The 16,745-nt window shown below is 43.5% G+C and overlaps 1 long non-coding RNA gene across 1 annotated transcript in view; it reads left to right on the top strand.

Annotated features, from left to right (window-relative positions):
- Positions 1-985, top strand: part of LOC112605010 — an 82,314-nt gene extending 81,329 nt beyond the window's left edge. Inside the window, exons 5-6 of the long non-coding RNA XR_003115330.1 lie at positions 115-213; positions 739-985. This is a non-coding gene — a long non-coding RNA (uncharacterized LOC112605010). The remainder of the gene's footprint in view (positions 1-114; positions 214-738) is intronic.
- The last annotated feature ends 15,760 nt before the right edge of the window (positions 986-16,745 follow it).

Genomic DNA, 16,745 nt, shown 5'->3' with positions numbered 1-16,745 from the left:
GGTGGATCTCAGTGGACCCAGGCACGTGGCTTCAGTTTTCCTTCCCAGTTTTCCAGTGGGCCTGGGCATGTGGCATTCCAAGGATCCTGAAAGAATAGGGCATCTCTTTTGCAGGTCACAGGAAATGGGTAGCTATCCAGCTAAACAGATTTCATGCTTGACTTCAGTGGAATAACTCAAATGATGATCTGTTTGGGAGACTAAATTAAAGAGGTAAGTGGGCATGCTGGTTTTATTTGGTTTAACTTTTGCTGGTTCCATTGCTCCCCTAAGCATTTTTTAAAAATATAGATCTCTTCTCCCAGCATCCCCCTCTCCCAAATTCTGGCCAGATCCTGCTTCTCAGGTAGCAGTAACTTTGAATTAGCTTGGAGGGAAGGCCTTACCAGGATCTCCTTTCTCTGCAAGATAATGAAAACATGACCATTCTTTTCTCACAACTCTAAATATAGTCCCTTGGTATCCACTGGGGATGGGTTCCAGAAACCTTCCAAGGATACCAAAATCCATAGATGTTCAAGTCCCTTATATAAAATGATACGGTATTTGCATATAACCTATGCATATCCTCTTATGTATTGTACTTTAAGCTATCTCTAGATTACTTATAATACCTAATACAATGTAAATGATCTGTAAATAGTTGTTATACTGTATTGCTTAGGGAATAATGACAAGAAAAAAAGCCTACGATGTGTTCAGTTCAGATGAAAACATCCATTTTTTTTTTCTGAATAGTTTCCATCCGAGGTTGGTTGAATCCACAGATGTGAAACCCACAGACATAGAGGGCCAACCATACTGAGTCCTGACTTCACCCATTCCTCCTATCCCCATTTCTCCCAATCCTTAACCTTCCTTGCAATTCTTGGAGCAGAATACTCATGAAGGAGTCAGGGGTTGTCTTCCCTTCCTAGAAGCAATGCTTCTATGTTGTCATTCGATGTTGAATAAAACATTAAACAGAAAAGGTTTGATAATATCACATAAGAGTCTATTTCCTTGGTTCACACCATGAAAACTAGTGAGATCCCCAGTTCCTCAAAATCTGGGAACAATATGCTTCATATTGCTATCTAATATGACCCACCAACCCCATCTTCCACCCTCCACCTTCCCCTTGCATCCTAACCTTCCATATCATCATGCAAGCTGCTAGAGTCGTGAGTTGTTTCTGAGATGAGTGAAGGACCACTGACATCTATGTCTTCCGTAAAGAGTAGTGTAGACATGGCTATAACCACCACCTCCTCCTCTCTTCCCCATTAATGTCACCTAAATTTTGAATGTTTGACTGTGTTATTTTCAAAGAAACTGTAGCAGATTCTGCACATGACATGCTTCCAAGGCACTGTAAGTTCTCTGTAAAAAGCTAAGGGTGTCACTTGTTATCAGGACCTCTAGCCAAGTTGTTGAAGTTGACAGAGTTTTATTAGCTCTGTTTTTGCAATAGTCTGTCTCATTCTGGAGACAAATGGGGAAACTCTGCCTTCACGCTGGGTTTGTTTTATAGCTCTTAGATGTGTAATGCAAATGAATGATGTTGAGCCATTTCCAACCTGTGGTGATGGGTGTCAGTTTCTTGGACACCACTAGGAAATCTGTAACACTGAGCCACGTCATAATGATTCAAAGGCAAGCTGTCCTGGAGACAGGGCTGGACTCTGTGACTCACAATTAGAACTCCATGGTTCTAGTTCTGACCCTTCTTATGACTGTGTGGCCTTGGATAGGTCCTTTCATTTTGGTTCCATTTCCTCATCTATAAAGACAGAGACCTGGGTGAGTTCTCTAAGTCCATTCCAGCTCTGTCATTTTATTATTCTAATAAATGAATCACCAAAAAAGTCGTGAAAACATCCAATCAAGAAAAATAACTGTGATTCTGTTTTATATAGTGTTAAAGATTCCCACTTGACTTTTGAGTCTCTTTACTCAGTATGTGTACCCCAAAGTTCTACTAGATTCCCATAAACTAGTCTTTAAAATTGACCCTGGGCCAGTATAAAATCCTGTCTTATTATAAGGCCCAGATTCTGAGTTGTAAGAAGGTCTGTTTAAAATGGTATGTTTTTCTTGCAGCAATTGTTAAGTGGTCAGGTTTTATGATGTTTTAACATTCATTGCCATTCATTATCTAAACACTGTTCTATAATCCAGGGAGTGTGAGGTTAATAAGTAGAATGGAATTCATTCTGGGTTTGATTTCATCTGCTGATTCTAGTGGAAGACTCTTTATATCTGTTCCTTCTTTCTCAACATGTTTAAGCAGAGAAGCTCTGGCTCTCTGTTCATGACCTTAAATCTCTTTGACTTTGGGGAAGGAAAAATGTTGCTGTTTTCAGCCCCACGTTTAACAACTGTAAAATGTGGTGACATGTCATGGAAAAGAGAAATCCATTCATCCTCACTACATTTTTGGGTGATTTAAATATTCACCATATTGTCATATGGTGAATATTTAAGTCACTTACGTGCCTTTTTACTTTTAAAACAGAGAATTTTTCCACCTGTATAATGTTCATGAGTCCTAATGTTTTAATGTTACATTAATTCATCTGTTCCATTTCATAATGCTCCAAGAGGGAACAGTGGAGAGAAAGAAAGCTTCAGAGTACACGATGGACATTTCACAGTCCAGTTGCTTCTCAGGCAAAAGGCAACCATGTTGAACCTGCTTCTAAATGTTCTATTCCACCTATTAAGATTATGGATGCCACAGATGGATTTTTGGAAGGCTGTGTCGTTTTAACTAAGTCATTCTCCCATTCAACAAGGCACTCACTCTCTTATCTTCCCATTTCTGACTCCACCACCACCATTCCCTCCTAAGTACACACTAATACTTGGACTACATTCACCAAAACATATAGTTTCATTAACTGATTGCTTTGCTGCACTCCAAATGGCCTAACATTTTGTAGCTGAAGGAGTGTAAATCATGCCTTATGTGGGCTACAGTAGGATGTGATGTTTAGAGAAAGGAAAATATGCTTCCTTATAGAAGCAAGATGCACTAAGCCATCTGGATTGTAAAGAAAAAAAATTTGGTCATTTATTCTGATGTTTTGTCTGCGTAGTACCAAACATCTGGAAGTTGGGTGACAGAATTTTTCACATCCAGATGTTTTTGCATTATACTGAAACATAGCTATATATTTTTAAGAATTTAAATAGCAAAAGCATAAAAGATGTACTAATTTCACATTTTGAGGTAGAAAAGATAAATGAAACTGAGGCAAACTTTTGGCTGGTTCTTCATGTAATACACTATTTTTTTCAAAAGTCACTTGCTGCAACTAAACTCTTAGAATTAAAATAACTATGAAGAAATATCCCCAGAAATACTGAATGTCTGCCATTAAAAGCACAATTTAGACTGTTGCTTAACAGCTGCAATGTTGACATAATGCAAATTCAGGTAACACTTGGATAGTTTAAAGCAATTATTCTGAAATATAATTACTTAGCAGTTTAAGAGAGTTTCATTCCAAGTGACTCTGAACACATTTGTTCCTTCCACACAAATGAGAATGCATGATCAAGGTTCTAATGGGACTTGCAAGGAGACTTTTCAGACCTTTTCAAGAATCAGTTTTGAGAAATGCTTTTAATGATGCAAAATAAAAAACTAAGATTCCATCTACTGGAGCCACCTTGAACGCTTGTCACAAGAACACAGGCAGAAAGGAGTATTTAAGCATTCTGTGACACGACCATTTGAAAAAAAGTAAAATATTTTGTGTCGTTTTGAGAACTGCATTTTTCTTGTCCTCTCACATTAAGTGGCCTTGGATCTAAGGCTTGTTGGAAGACATGTTCAGAACCTGTTTCCTTGTATTAGAAGACACAGAAATCTGGCTCTCAACTGCCAACAGGCTTCGTGGGCATTGCTATGCCATGAGAATTCTAATATATTTTTCATTATTTCCACAAAGGCATATAGAGTGTGTGCATTACACACAGCAGTATAATTGAGCTGAACTGGCCTGGTGCCGCGTTTTTGCTGACTCAGCACATGGTTTCTCTTTCCCAGATTACTAAAACAACTTTCCTCTGAGGTAAAAGCTTCGCAGGAAAGCAAAGGGGAATAGAAATACAGAGGGGCCTTATTTTCACCCTTAATTATACCAAGTCCAAAGGCAAATGCAAACTCAGACCGAACTTTTTGAGGCTTCAAAAATAAAAAAGGTCCCCCTTTGCTTCTCTTCCCAACCCCTGCACCCGTGGGAGTCACAGTAAATTAGAACCCAGCTTGTTTTTCAACGATGAATTTGCACCGGGCCTCTTCCGCTTGGAGTGGCGTCCTTGATGCGGACTGCCCGTGCCTTTTTTACGCTTTGTCTACAGTATTTTAAGCGAGACAAGCCAACTTCGTTTTGTATGGACTTGCACCAGCAAACATTTAAGAGTTTCGCATCAAGGATACTGCATATCCCAGACACTGCGTACAAATTTTTAGGACTTGGGGTCACAACACTTGTTCCCCTTCTCCGCCCGCTTCAGCGCTAGAGCCTGCAGAGATTTAGGGTCGTGCGTGCACACCGGCCCACAACATACTACTAAGTGGCAATGGCCGGTTCCCAGACGCATCGAACGTCCTTCAAGTTTGGTTCTCTGCTCCCTGACACACTCAGCCATTAGTGCAGCGGGAATCACTGGGCTCCGATTAGCTCGCGGGACCGAGGCAGGCGGAATACTGTGAACCTCCGGTCTTCCCCCCCACTCCACAAGGTCCCCATCTCCCCCATGACCCGCTCGCTAATCAGTGCAAATGCCGTAGGAGGCCAGGCCCGCAACTGGCATTCCAGAGAGCGCGGACCACCAGCCGAGCTTTAAATAAGTGCAGATGTGACAGACAGGGGAGACCCAGGGAGGGCCGCCTCTCCCGCCCAGCACCTCCCTCCGGGCTCAGGCCGGTGCGCCGCGGGCAGCAGCCATGCACACAGGGCGCCCGCGGGCCTTAATGTCGCCGGGGACTGGGGCGCATACCAAGTGACGGCAAAGGGAACAGAGGCCCGCGAGTTCGAGGGCAGCGCGGGAATGGTGTGAGCCCTGTCACCCATACCTTCCGTGGCCCCACGGCTTCTTCCTGAAGAGGCTGGGGGATAGCCGCCCACCCTCGCCTCCACCGGTCCGACCGTCGAGAAATCCCGAACCCGGCTGGCTGGAAAGCCGCGAAGGCCTGGCTCTTCCGCCGCAAGGCCTGGCTCTTCCGCCGCAAGTCCTAGCCCCACCGCCGACAGCCGGGAATCGCCCCCACCCCACACGGAAATGCACCCTTCCCGTTCCCAGCCCCGAGCTGGGCGCCTGGTGAGAAGCGAGGTTGTAGGCGTCCCTGCCTGCGGGCGGCGGTGTGCTGTCCTGGGCGTGCGGGCCGCGGCGCGGGCACAGCTCAACTCCAGGACAGCGCCACGCGACCGCCACCGCGGGGTGGGGCCTAACCCGGGGCGAGAGACCTCCCGCGGAACGGCGACCCTCAGCCTCCGCTCCAGCCCGACTGCTGGCTCCGCATCTACAGGGCCGGTGGGAAAACGGAGAAAAGGAGGAAATGGACCCTGGCGCGCCCCGGTGTTTCGTCTGCCCGGAGCCCGACTCCGACTGTCTTCACAACCACCACCCCCAACTCCCCTACCTCGGGCGGCTCCATTCACCCCCTCCCGGGGCGGGGCTCCCAGGCCATTCTCGCCTACGGTATCACCCTCCAAACCGGGCTTGGCTTCGGGTCCGAGCAAACCCGCTTTCGCCCGTCCCCGCCCGTCTCCGCGGGTGCCATTCCGTTCGCCCGGAGGGTGCAGGGGTTCGAAGCTGCACACCACTTGGCTACTGCCCGCCGCCCTCACCCCCCCAGACCCCGTCTCCGCGTCCCCCCGGTTCCCCGGGCCGTGGCACTTCCCTCCCTCCAGTCCGCGCGCCCGTCCGCCGCAGGAGCGGCTCCCCGCCTTAGCCCGCAAGCCGCGAGGTGCACGGCCCTCTCTACCGAGAAGCCTGGCCGCCCCGGGCCTCGCCGTCGGCCTCCAGCGCCGACATCCGTTTCGGCGCCCACTCTTCGTTCTGCGCCCCTAGACGCCCATCGGCTGCGGGAGAGGCTCCCGGGAAGCTCGGCGGGGCCCCACGCAGAGCCCGCCCGCCGGAGCCGCAGTGCTGCGAGCGTTTCCCCGCGCCACCAGTCAGGCAGGTCGCGGCGCTAAGGGCTCTGGGCGGAAGCCGTCGACACCGGCGAGCGCTGCACCCTACACTCCCCGCCGGCCGGCCTCTGTGCGCAGCGCCCACAGCCACGTGCGCGGAGCCGAGCGGCACCCGGCCCGGGGCCGCCCAGCCCCCGGCGCCGGAAGGGGCCGCCGCGCCCGCCCCGCACCTGCACCCTCCTCTCCCACTTGCCTTTCCATCTGCGCGCGGAAATGCCACGGGCTTAGAACAAACTTTTTTTTTTTTTTCCAGCGACATTCACGAGAGAGACGCAGAGGACACGGTCATTCGAGTGCCGAGGCGCGGAAGTGCGAACTGCGCGGAGCGACCTGGCTTGGCGCACAGACTCATTTACCAAGCTCGAGAGGCGGCAGCAATGCGTGTGCGGGAAGGGGAGCGGTTCTCAAAATACAAAGTGATAAAACAGCTTCCAGTTGTGTTGAAAAACGATGCAAACCCTCAATTCCTTTTTTTCTTTTTTGGACCTGGTCGGACCTGAAAGTGCCGGTTATAAACAAGAACAAAACCTTGAATTTATTGGTGGAAGTCCTATTAAAAGAGCCCAACACAGGCATATGAGACAAACTGCAAGGTGATCAGACGACCATGCTATACATTGAGGGGACAGTCAAATGAATTTTTCTATTATTTTGTAAAGTGCAAAATTTAGCTAAACAATTTTAGCTAGTGCAAAATTTGCTGTAGGTTTCCCTAGAGCAAACGATCTCAGATAATATGGTTACTTTCCTAATGTAAGAATTCTTGATGATGTATCACCTAAAACAGTACTCACAAGGCTTCTGATCGTGTAACATAAACAGCAGGACATAACCAAGCTAAAGACCTTAGTCTCCTTGTGTAAATACTTAATTCCATCATTCAAAAATAGTTGTTGGTTTGTATATAATTCACCGCAGGGCTAAACATAGCTGCCTTTTTATGAATAGTATCCCAACTTTCCTCCGACCCCAAAGAAGACAAACTCAGTGTCAGTATTTTGTTCTTTAGTGGGGAATGAATTGTCCTCTTCAGCCGCCTGAGGTGCTCCGGAATGAGATGTTCGAAGCGTTCCTGTAAGGATAGCCTGGGTGATGGTGCAGGTGTGGGCTGATTTAAATTACTTGCTTTTGTGGTGTTCCACAGGGTCAAATGTAGGCACTGGTTTTAGGGAAGGCAGAGAGAGTAAGACTTCCTGAGTTAAAATGCCCATGTGCCCAGCCTCAGATAAAAAAGATAATACAAACCTGACAAGGCATTAGCTGATGCATCAAATGATGTGCCTGTCAGCATGAATGTCATCAATAAAAAAATTATTTAATATTTGCACTCAATTAGTCAAATGATTCCACCATTTTAAGAATTTTCACACATAAGAAATTAGTAAAATAATCAGTCAAATATTCTACACTCATTTAATGGTAAATTATCTAGCAGCAGTATACTTATTTAATTTGTTGGCATATTTAATAGGGAATTGGTGTGGTTAAAATGGGGTGCAAGAATTTCAGTTAATTTTTCTAGACTAGTAGAAAATACTAACAAAATTACTCAAGAATTTTTTTTAAAAATCATTTTGGAACAAAAGACAAACGTCAGGAAACAATATCAGAATAGACTTAACATCTGAAGATATTAGGGAACTGAGTATATGGTTTCTTAAATGACAAAACCTCTTAGTGGCTTTTTAAAATCTCTGCTAAAACACATAAAATGGGCTTTAGGTTATTTTGTCTTAGGTAAGTAGAATTTCTTGTATACCATCATAAGAAACTAAAAGCTCTGTTGGTTTTATTCCCTAAGTATCAGTAATTTAAATTCTCTGAATATAATTGACCTTATTATGTTGAATCATAGGACATAAAAGCTACCGGGGAATCTCTTTATATATAATTATGCAGATCAGTAGAAGTTTTTAAGTCACTAATAACTAGACATATAAATTTTCTGGGTTGAAGGAGTGACTGTAAATCTATCTTATATAATTTTCTAGCCATCTTTTAGTATGAGATAAATTATAGCATATAAACATCCTTGGGATCAGTTTTATTATAAGGAAATTATTTTCTTTGCTGTCAGGCATTCCCATGAGGGCAAATTTTTATTATATTTTTGAGAGCTGTTAAATTTGATGATTAAACAAATAACTCCACACCAGTGCTCAGAAAAGTTCTCAGACTATTAATAATATTTTACTTTTGAGAAATGCATTTAAAAATATAAAATTAGTGGCATTAATATTGAATTTTCATAACCAAGAATCTGTGCATGGAACAGGAAATATGTGCAAATAAAAACCAAATATCGAGGTCCAGGTGGAGAAGGACATTAAAAATTATGCTTGGCAGAAAAATAATCTATTTTACCAACAGTTCTTAAGGTCTGCCCTTTACGATGATGAAACTGCCCAGGCACCCCCTCACCAGCCTCGAACAATTGCAGCTGTGTGTATGTGTTGTGTGGTGTTTTTTTTTTCTCCCCATTTCAATCTCCACTTAGCCTTTGCAGAGTAAAGAAATAAAGGAAGAATGAAAATCTTGAGCTAGCCTGATACCTATAAGGACTTATAGTTTATTAATTGGAGAATTTAGTTTATCCCCCCCTCTATTCATCTGAAATTAATTAAGTGTATAGCATTACAAGGTGGGTGTATCCGAGACAGCAGGCCCTGCTCGGACTAATCAAAAGGGCACATGTTGAATGAGTACAATTTAGTTAAGGTTAATCCAGTGAAGATGATACCTCCCTGGTCTTAATTACTCTAGGTGATAGATTGTGGAATGGGAAAGTAGGAAGGAAAGGAAATTCGGTCCTACTGAATACCAGGATTTTCTAATTTAATTTAGTTCTCTGTTTTCACAGAAGCAAATGGTCTCCATTGAGAGAGCAGGACCACACTCTCTGGGTTCTTGTTTAAGGTGGGTCAAAGAAAAAAAATTATTTGCTTGTATGTTTTTAAGAAAAAGACATGGGAACCAAACATGAAGGTTTCAAAGGTGTTTGCGATAACGCGCCTTTCATTACAGACATGTCAGTTTGAGAATTTTGTCACAGCTCAGTGGATTCTTTGTGATTTCTGCTGGTGGTTGCTTACTTTGTTGAACTCTCTTCTGAGTGCTGAGACTGGTCAATATGCTGAAATAAATCGACATGTTTCTGTACCTACAAGACTGCATTAAAGAAATGAATGTATCCATATTATTAAAAACAATACCATCTGAATATCAATAAATACAGAACTAACCACCATGGATGAATCGCATACACATAATACTAAAAGAAGCCAAACGCAAGAATACGTACTTTATGCTTCTGTTTATATAAAGCTCAAAAACATGCACTAATCCCTAGTGTTACGCTAGCCCAACTATAGTGAGGGTAGTGGTTACCCTCAGAGGAGTAGTCACTGATAATGTTCTGTTACATAGGTGTGTTCGCCTTATGAAAACTCATTGAGCTTACACATTTGTGAACTTAAGACATGCATTTTTTCTGTATATATGTTTTATTTCAATAAAACACATACTTCACAAAATGAAAATAAGGGAAAAAACACTAAGAAGTAAAGGCATGGAATTGTGAGCCAATGTATTTTTAAAAGGCAGAGAGGTTGAAGCTGAGGGCTGAGGATATAATTCCCAAAGAGAAAAAATGTACGAAAACATCTGGCAAAATGTTATTAGCAAGGTTTGAATGTGTTCACTTTGCCATTTTAATATCCACCCACCCACAAACAGAATACTACTCAGTATTCATTCTTCACCAAATATAGGAATCTTTCTTGTTTCTTTTGCATGTGTTAAAGTCAAAGTCTGGTTAAGGTGTTTAAGAATCTTATTCTTTGTCTCTAAGACGCAGCACTCCCTGATCCTAAAAAACAAAAACAAAAAAAGCTTATTTTCTCCATGCACATGCATTAAAAAATCATCAGATGATTTTCTCATTTTCAGTTTTGTGATATATTTTCTTCTCAAGAGGGGATATCTGTTTCTGATTTATTAGCATTTGATCTCCTAGTTTCCTGCCATTGATCAAGCCTAATACTTAGCTCAGCTGATGAGTTTTATATGAAATCTGATATTTTAGGAAGATGGAAGGTTGAACCCATTTTTAATATTTGTTTGCCCTTCATCTCTTTCAGCGTTCGACGTGCACATGAGGCACCTAACAAAGCCTAAAACTACATTTATTTTTCACTACATCTCTCTGGTATCAAACTTTTGGAAGTAAAACATGTATTTATCAATAAAACAGATGTTTGCGCAGCATCATCCACATCCTGTCTACTGTATGTATACATTTACACTCTCCCGCCAAAACATGCCTTCACCCCACTCTTAACCGGCTGTCCGCCATTCAATCTCCAGTGAAGTCTCGGTCAATAAGGTCAACTCCCTGGAAACATCTGCATTTGATCAGTTTGTACAAAACGGGGGCCTTCTTAATACTGGACTTCCCTGAAGTCAGCTACGACAATAGTTGATTCACCACTCTTGCCCAGGCCTTCCTCAGGAAACATTTTTTTTTTTTTTTTAATCCCCCTCGGAGACTATACAATGCCGAGACTAACTCCTGCTCTAATGAGCGGAGGGGCATTTGCAGCTCTGCGTCTCCCAAGCTGGCTTCACACTGGGGGAAGAATTTCACATTAACTGGAAAGATGTTCTGTCTGTTATTGCTAAAGCTAGGACGACTTGCTGTCCTTGATCCATTTCGGTACTGGGAAAGAGTAACAAATGGAATCTGATCAGAAAGTTGTCAACATGTTGTCAGCGTTTCAACCCTTCCAGACCTGGTAGGGTCAGTTCTCTGCTCCCAGGTGCGCATCAGGGAGGGATTAGCATTATCCTGTATGTTGTTCTTTTCTCTCTCTTTTTTGATCACATTTTCAGCATTTTGTGGTCAACATGTTATTCCAACAGAAATTCTAAAGGATAACTCTAGAACCTCTTTGTCTTTAAAGCAAAAAATAACTCTTAGGATAATCAGATAGCCCCAAGATTGTATTTTTATAGGCAGAATATAAATTTTTAAACACTTCAGTAGAATGACAAATACAAAAGAGAAATTGACCAAAAGTCTAGTGTAACCTTTTAAATTAAACACCAAACCTATGACAGAATGAAAAGAGTTTCATTAAAATGTGGGGCATCATTAAATTCATTCTACTGGTATATCATTTAGAAAATCCCCAATCACGTTATTTACAAAATTTGCTTGCCACATTTTTTAAATGTTTGGGGTTTTACCGTCCTTCATTTACAGAGAGGGTAGAACAAGAGACTGAAAAGATTAATCAGCTCCGTTTCCAATGAAGGGTTTTTGAGCTTAGTCATAGGTACCAAGCAGGAGGCAGGAGACCCACAGCACAGACCCGGTCTTCAGGAGCTGTTGGTCTAGTTGAGGGAACAAAACATGAATACCTGAAAATATACATATGGAAAAGCAAGAAGTCTCAGGTAGCCAATAAGTGGTACAGCTACAAACATGCAGATTGTCCATCGTTCCCCATGTGAAACGCATCAAAACTTATTTCTAGTTTAAGCCAAGACTGGCTCTTGGTTTAAGCCGTCTCTGTATGTGGTCCCCTCTCAGCTCTCAGTGCTGCCTGTCACTATTGCTTCCCCATCACCCCATCCTCAGCTGTGTATTGGGGTTCAGGCCAACCTGCATTATACCCCCAGCAGTGCTGGGCTGTAGGGCAAGTTACCGCACCACTCTGTACCCTAGGTCCCTCACTCATGAGCAGTAGAACTGTCTCACAAGACAGACTGTCAGGAGGATTAAGTGACACGGTGTATGCAGAGTGCTTAAAGCAATGCCGAGTGTGTACATGGTGCTCGGTGCAGTCAGTGATGACCAGTGTTCATATTTCTGCCGTTGTCCATCCCTCCCACATGAGCCAGTCCTGCTGTGGTCAATATCTACTGATTCTATTTGAATGAAAATGAATTTGTTCTGAAATACCTCCATAAACTGTTTTTTGAATGTTCACGGCTTTCATGTCTATTAGCTCTCCTAAACACAACCTTCTTCCCCAGAGATGGAAGACACAGGGTGATTCACATCACTGTGTTTTCCCCGAAGTGCAAAATAACAGACTGTACAAATAAAGGGACAACTTTTCCCACCACAACAGGATTAACTTTCAAAGGTCTTGCAATGGATGTAGAAACCCTTCTTGGCACCAAGGCTGGCATTTGGTCCCAAATGTCACCATTCTGGAAAACTCGATTTCTTGCAGTTTTCACTGGCCTTTATTCACGCAACTCAAATGCTTTTTCTCACGTCAGATTTTCACCTCAGTCTAGTCCCACAGTCTCTTAGTCATCCCTGCTTCTGAACTGCCTGATGGCCAAAGGACCCCTGTGACTTTTCTCCAGGATTCTCCCTTCTTACCCCTTGGATGGGGCTCTTTTCTTCCCCATATCTTCTGGGGCTGCCTTTTGCTTTTCAAGATGATGTGCATCCCCTCCCCTGACTCAGCAGCTTTCTCCCTGTGGTCCAAGTTACTCCTCGTTCCTTCTCTCTTGGCAATATGCACTTTCCTGCATCACCAGCCTCTGTAACCAACTGGCTTCCAAATAAAATCCTAGTTGTCACCTTTAGGGTTATAAGCCTTGGCCATCCTGGGAGCTCTTCTTTCTAAAACAGCCTTTCCCAAGTTTCTCCCTCAGGCTTTCTCCTCAAACCAAGCTCACTGTACCCTTGGCCTTGCTCTGTCTTCCTTCTCAGGCTTTCTTCATACCTGAGGAAAGGCATACTTGTCTGGCCCTGAGTGAAGGTGTGGGGGGTTTCAGGGACTGAGGAAGGAGAGGCTGGAGCCTTGACTCCTGGCCTCCCTTGGTTTGTTGTGTCTTCCTCCTTATAATGATCTATTAAAACAGTTCTGGAGCCTGTCGTAACCACCTCCTTCAGAATCTCTCCTGGGACACCTGCCTGCCAGCACCATCCAAAAGCACAGTACTTTCCAGGTGAGTGTGTTGAGACTCTCTCCTCTCTGGCAATGGAAACACCTTCCCTTTTGTGTCATGTCCTCAGGGATGTTTCTTGACAAGAGCTGCACCTAATTCAGTTCTTTGTAGAACCTGGTCTCTTGCTGTCATTGGGTTAAAAGTCTCATTCAATTATGTTAAATGCAATTAATTTAAAATGTAAAGATAACTTGGGGTTGCTCTTAGCAGTGAAGGATAAAAAAGAGAGGATACTGAATCTCTGCTCCCACAATGGAAAATGAATGTGATCAAGGGAGGTGTTAGGGTGACCAGCTCTAGAGTGGGGAACTCCCCCGGGAGAATTCAAAGCTTGTTATGTCCCAGCAACTTTGGGAGATGGAAAGAAGTGTTCACAACAACTCCTACCTACTTTGATGTGCAATTTACTAATCTTTAAGCAATTAAGATTTTGAAAATATTCACACACTAATGAGTAATTAATTACTCAAAAACATCCACTTAACTAGATTCTCCCTAACAAGTAAACATTTCATGCACACATAAGCAATTAAAGTCTTCACAATTCTAATATATCAAATTCCCCTGATTGTTTTAAATGCCTTAACAAATAAATCGACAATAAGTTGATGATTACAAAACTCATCAGTTTACTTACACAATCTGTTATAAAAGGGCTAACATCGCACACTTAAATGTGATTCTTCTTTTTCTTTGTTTTTATTCAGGTCTTCTTTTGTCGAGTTGGGTATGATTTCTACTCAACTATCCTAATGAGCCATAATTACCTTTTCAGCTGAGCTAATGTTGCAAATACAGGTGGATGGTCTTAATTCATGACAGGAGACAAGGGACTGGAGTATGCTTTCCAAAATGCTGTGGCTGAAGGGCAGTGTCACACAGGCTGGGCACTTTGTGACACAGAGACTTTGTTCATTACAGCAGAACTATTCAAACTATAGGCTCTAGCCAAACAGATTTATTTATTTATTTATTTGAGATGCAGTCTTGCTCTGTTGCTCAGGTTGGAGTTCAGTGGTGCGATCTTGGCTCACTGCAACCTCCACCTCCCGAGTTCAAGCAATTTTCCTGCCTTAGCCTCCCAGGTAGCTGGGATTACGAGCATGCTCCACCATGCCTGGCTAATTTTTGTATTTTTAGTAGAGATGGGTTTTCACTGTGTTGGGCAAGCGAGTCTCGAACTCCTGTGATCCTCCCTCCTGGGCCTCTCAAAGTGCTGGGATTACAGGTGTGAGCTATCACACCTGGCCAACAGATATGTTTTTATGTTTTTGATCTTAATATTTTCCCCAGATAATGCTTGTTCTGAATATCTTCCCTTGCCAAACATATAGTCTGATAGAAATCAGCTTTGTAACTGCCCCCTCTGAGTGTCTTCTCTTTGTTTTACAGCAGGCATAAGCCCATTTTGCAGTTGCTGGTTCCCAATGGGCTCTGTCCTGATTCTATTTTTAATTCAGGTACTTGGTAAATTTGGATTACCAAAACTATAGAGTTGCAGTGTTGATGTTCTGTATTCCATTAACTAACTACAAGACAAGTAGTTAGTTGTCAAATAGTTAGTTAGTGATTTGCCTAGGCAAGTTACTTTCCCTGAGCTCCAGTTTCCTGTCTTAGACACCATCTCTGAAGTCCAGTCACATCTAGCCATCTGTGATGCTGATGCTTGAATTCTCAGTGGCAAAGTGTATGCCACATATCACATATGCTGAGGCCGTGGACTTTCAGGGGAGGGTGAAACCAGTGCGAGCTGGAGTTAGAAAAGCCCTGTGATGGAGACCATGGGCCAAGCAGAATCTTGAAGAAGGGTAGAATTAGATTGAAAGAGAAAAAAGGAAAGGACAGTCTAGAGAAGGGGAGAAACATGAGCAAGCGCTGGCAGCAAGAATTAGTTGGCCCCATGGAAGTGGCCTGCAAAGTAAAAATATTCAAGAGGAACCACAGTGGGTGCAATTACCACCAGGGTGGATATGCTCATTTAGTGATGTTGAACTTGGACATGTCTCTCCTGGCAGCTCTGTTATCTGTTACCTAACATTCTTCCAACTTCACAATTGCTTGTAAGATTTTCTTTAAGGATATAATTTTAAATCCAGACATACCTTCGTAAAAGGGTGTTGCGTCTATGTTCTCTGTGCCAGAGGTTGGAGGGGAAGGCTGCCATCTACCAGACCCTGAGGTTTATGAGTGCCACGGCTCTGCCACCTTTCCCTCTTTGTACCCAGCCCCTGTCCTCCTGTTGCAGTTTTCTGTTGTGGCATAAGCAATGCCCCCGCAACACACAAGGGCTTAAGACAACAATTCATTATCTCTCATGATTCTGCAGTGTGTCAGGGTTCAGTGAGGTGGTTCTGCTCCACTTAGTAAGTGGGGTCACTCCTTGACTACGGTCAGCTGCTAGATGTGCTGGGCTGGAAGGTCAAGGCAGGCTTCTTGCAATGTCTGGTGCCTTGGTGCTTCTCCATATGGCCCTTCCTTCTGTCTGGCTTTCTTCCCACATGGTGGCTCTATTAGGGTGGTCAGACTTCTTACTCAGCTGCTGAGTTCCAAGAGAAAAGAAGCAAAAGTTGTCTTAAGAGAGAACTGTGGCCGAGTGCGGCAACTCACGCTTGTAATCCCAGCACTTTGGGAGGCTGAAGCGGGTGGATCACCTGAGGTCAGGAGTTTGAGACCAGCCTGGCCAACATGGTGAAACCTTTGTCTCTACTAAAAATACAAAAATTAGCTGGGTATGGTGGTGTGCACTTATAATCCCAGCTGCTCAGGAGGCTGAAGGGGGAGAATCTCTTGAACCCAGAAGGCAGAAGTTGCAGTGAGCCGAGATCATGCTATTGCACTCCAGCCTGGGCAATAGAAGAAGACTTTGTCAAGAAAAGAAAAAAAAAAAAAAAAAAAAAAAAAAAAAAGAAAAGAAAAGAAAAGAAAGGGAAAAGAAAAAAAGAAAAAAGAAAGAAACTAACTGTATTTGGGAGTTTCAGAATGTCATTTCCACGGCATTCTATTGTTAAAGCAAGTCACGAGGCCAGCCCAGATCAAATAGAGATCTTGATGGGAGGAGAAGTATGCCAGGAAGAATTGATGGTAACTATATATATATGTATATATATATATACACACACACACACACACACACTTAATAAATATATATAAATATAATAAATACATATATATATATATTTATGTGTGTGTGTGTGACAGTCTTGCTCTGTCGCCCAGGCTGGAGTGCAGTGGTGCAATCTCGGCTCACTGCAACCTCCACCTCCTGGGTTCAAGCAATTCTCCTGCCTTAGCCTCCCAAGTAGCTGGGATTACAGGCAGGTGCCACCATGCCCAGCTAATTTTTGTAGTTTTTGTAGAGACAGGGTTTCGCCATGTTGGCCAGGCTGGTCTCAAATTCCTGGGCTCAAGTGATCCTGATGGTAACCATCTTTGAGGACTGTCTACTCCGTCTCCTCCAACTGCATGGTTGTTCATGCAAGTTGCTAGAATAATTCAAACAGCAGTGGGCAAATAGACCTCAAAGCCAACACCAATCCCCATGCCAGGTGTTGGAATTTCCCATCTGTGACCAATGGCAATAAATGC

This window comes from Theropithecus gelada, chromosome 13, assembly GCF_003255815.1.
Source record: "Theropithecus gelada isolate Dixy chromosome 13, Tgel_1.0, whole genome shotgun sequence".
NCBI lineage: Eukaryota > Metazoa > Chordata > Mammalia > Primates > Cercopithecidae > Theropithecus > Theropithecus gelada.
Note: the sequence above shows the minus strand (reverse complement) of the source record. Positions and strands in the feature narration are given on the sequence as shown.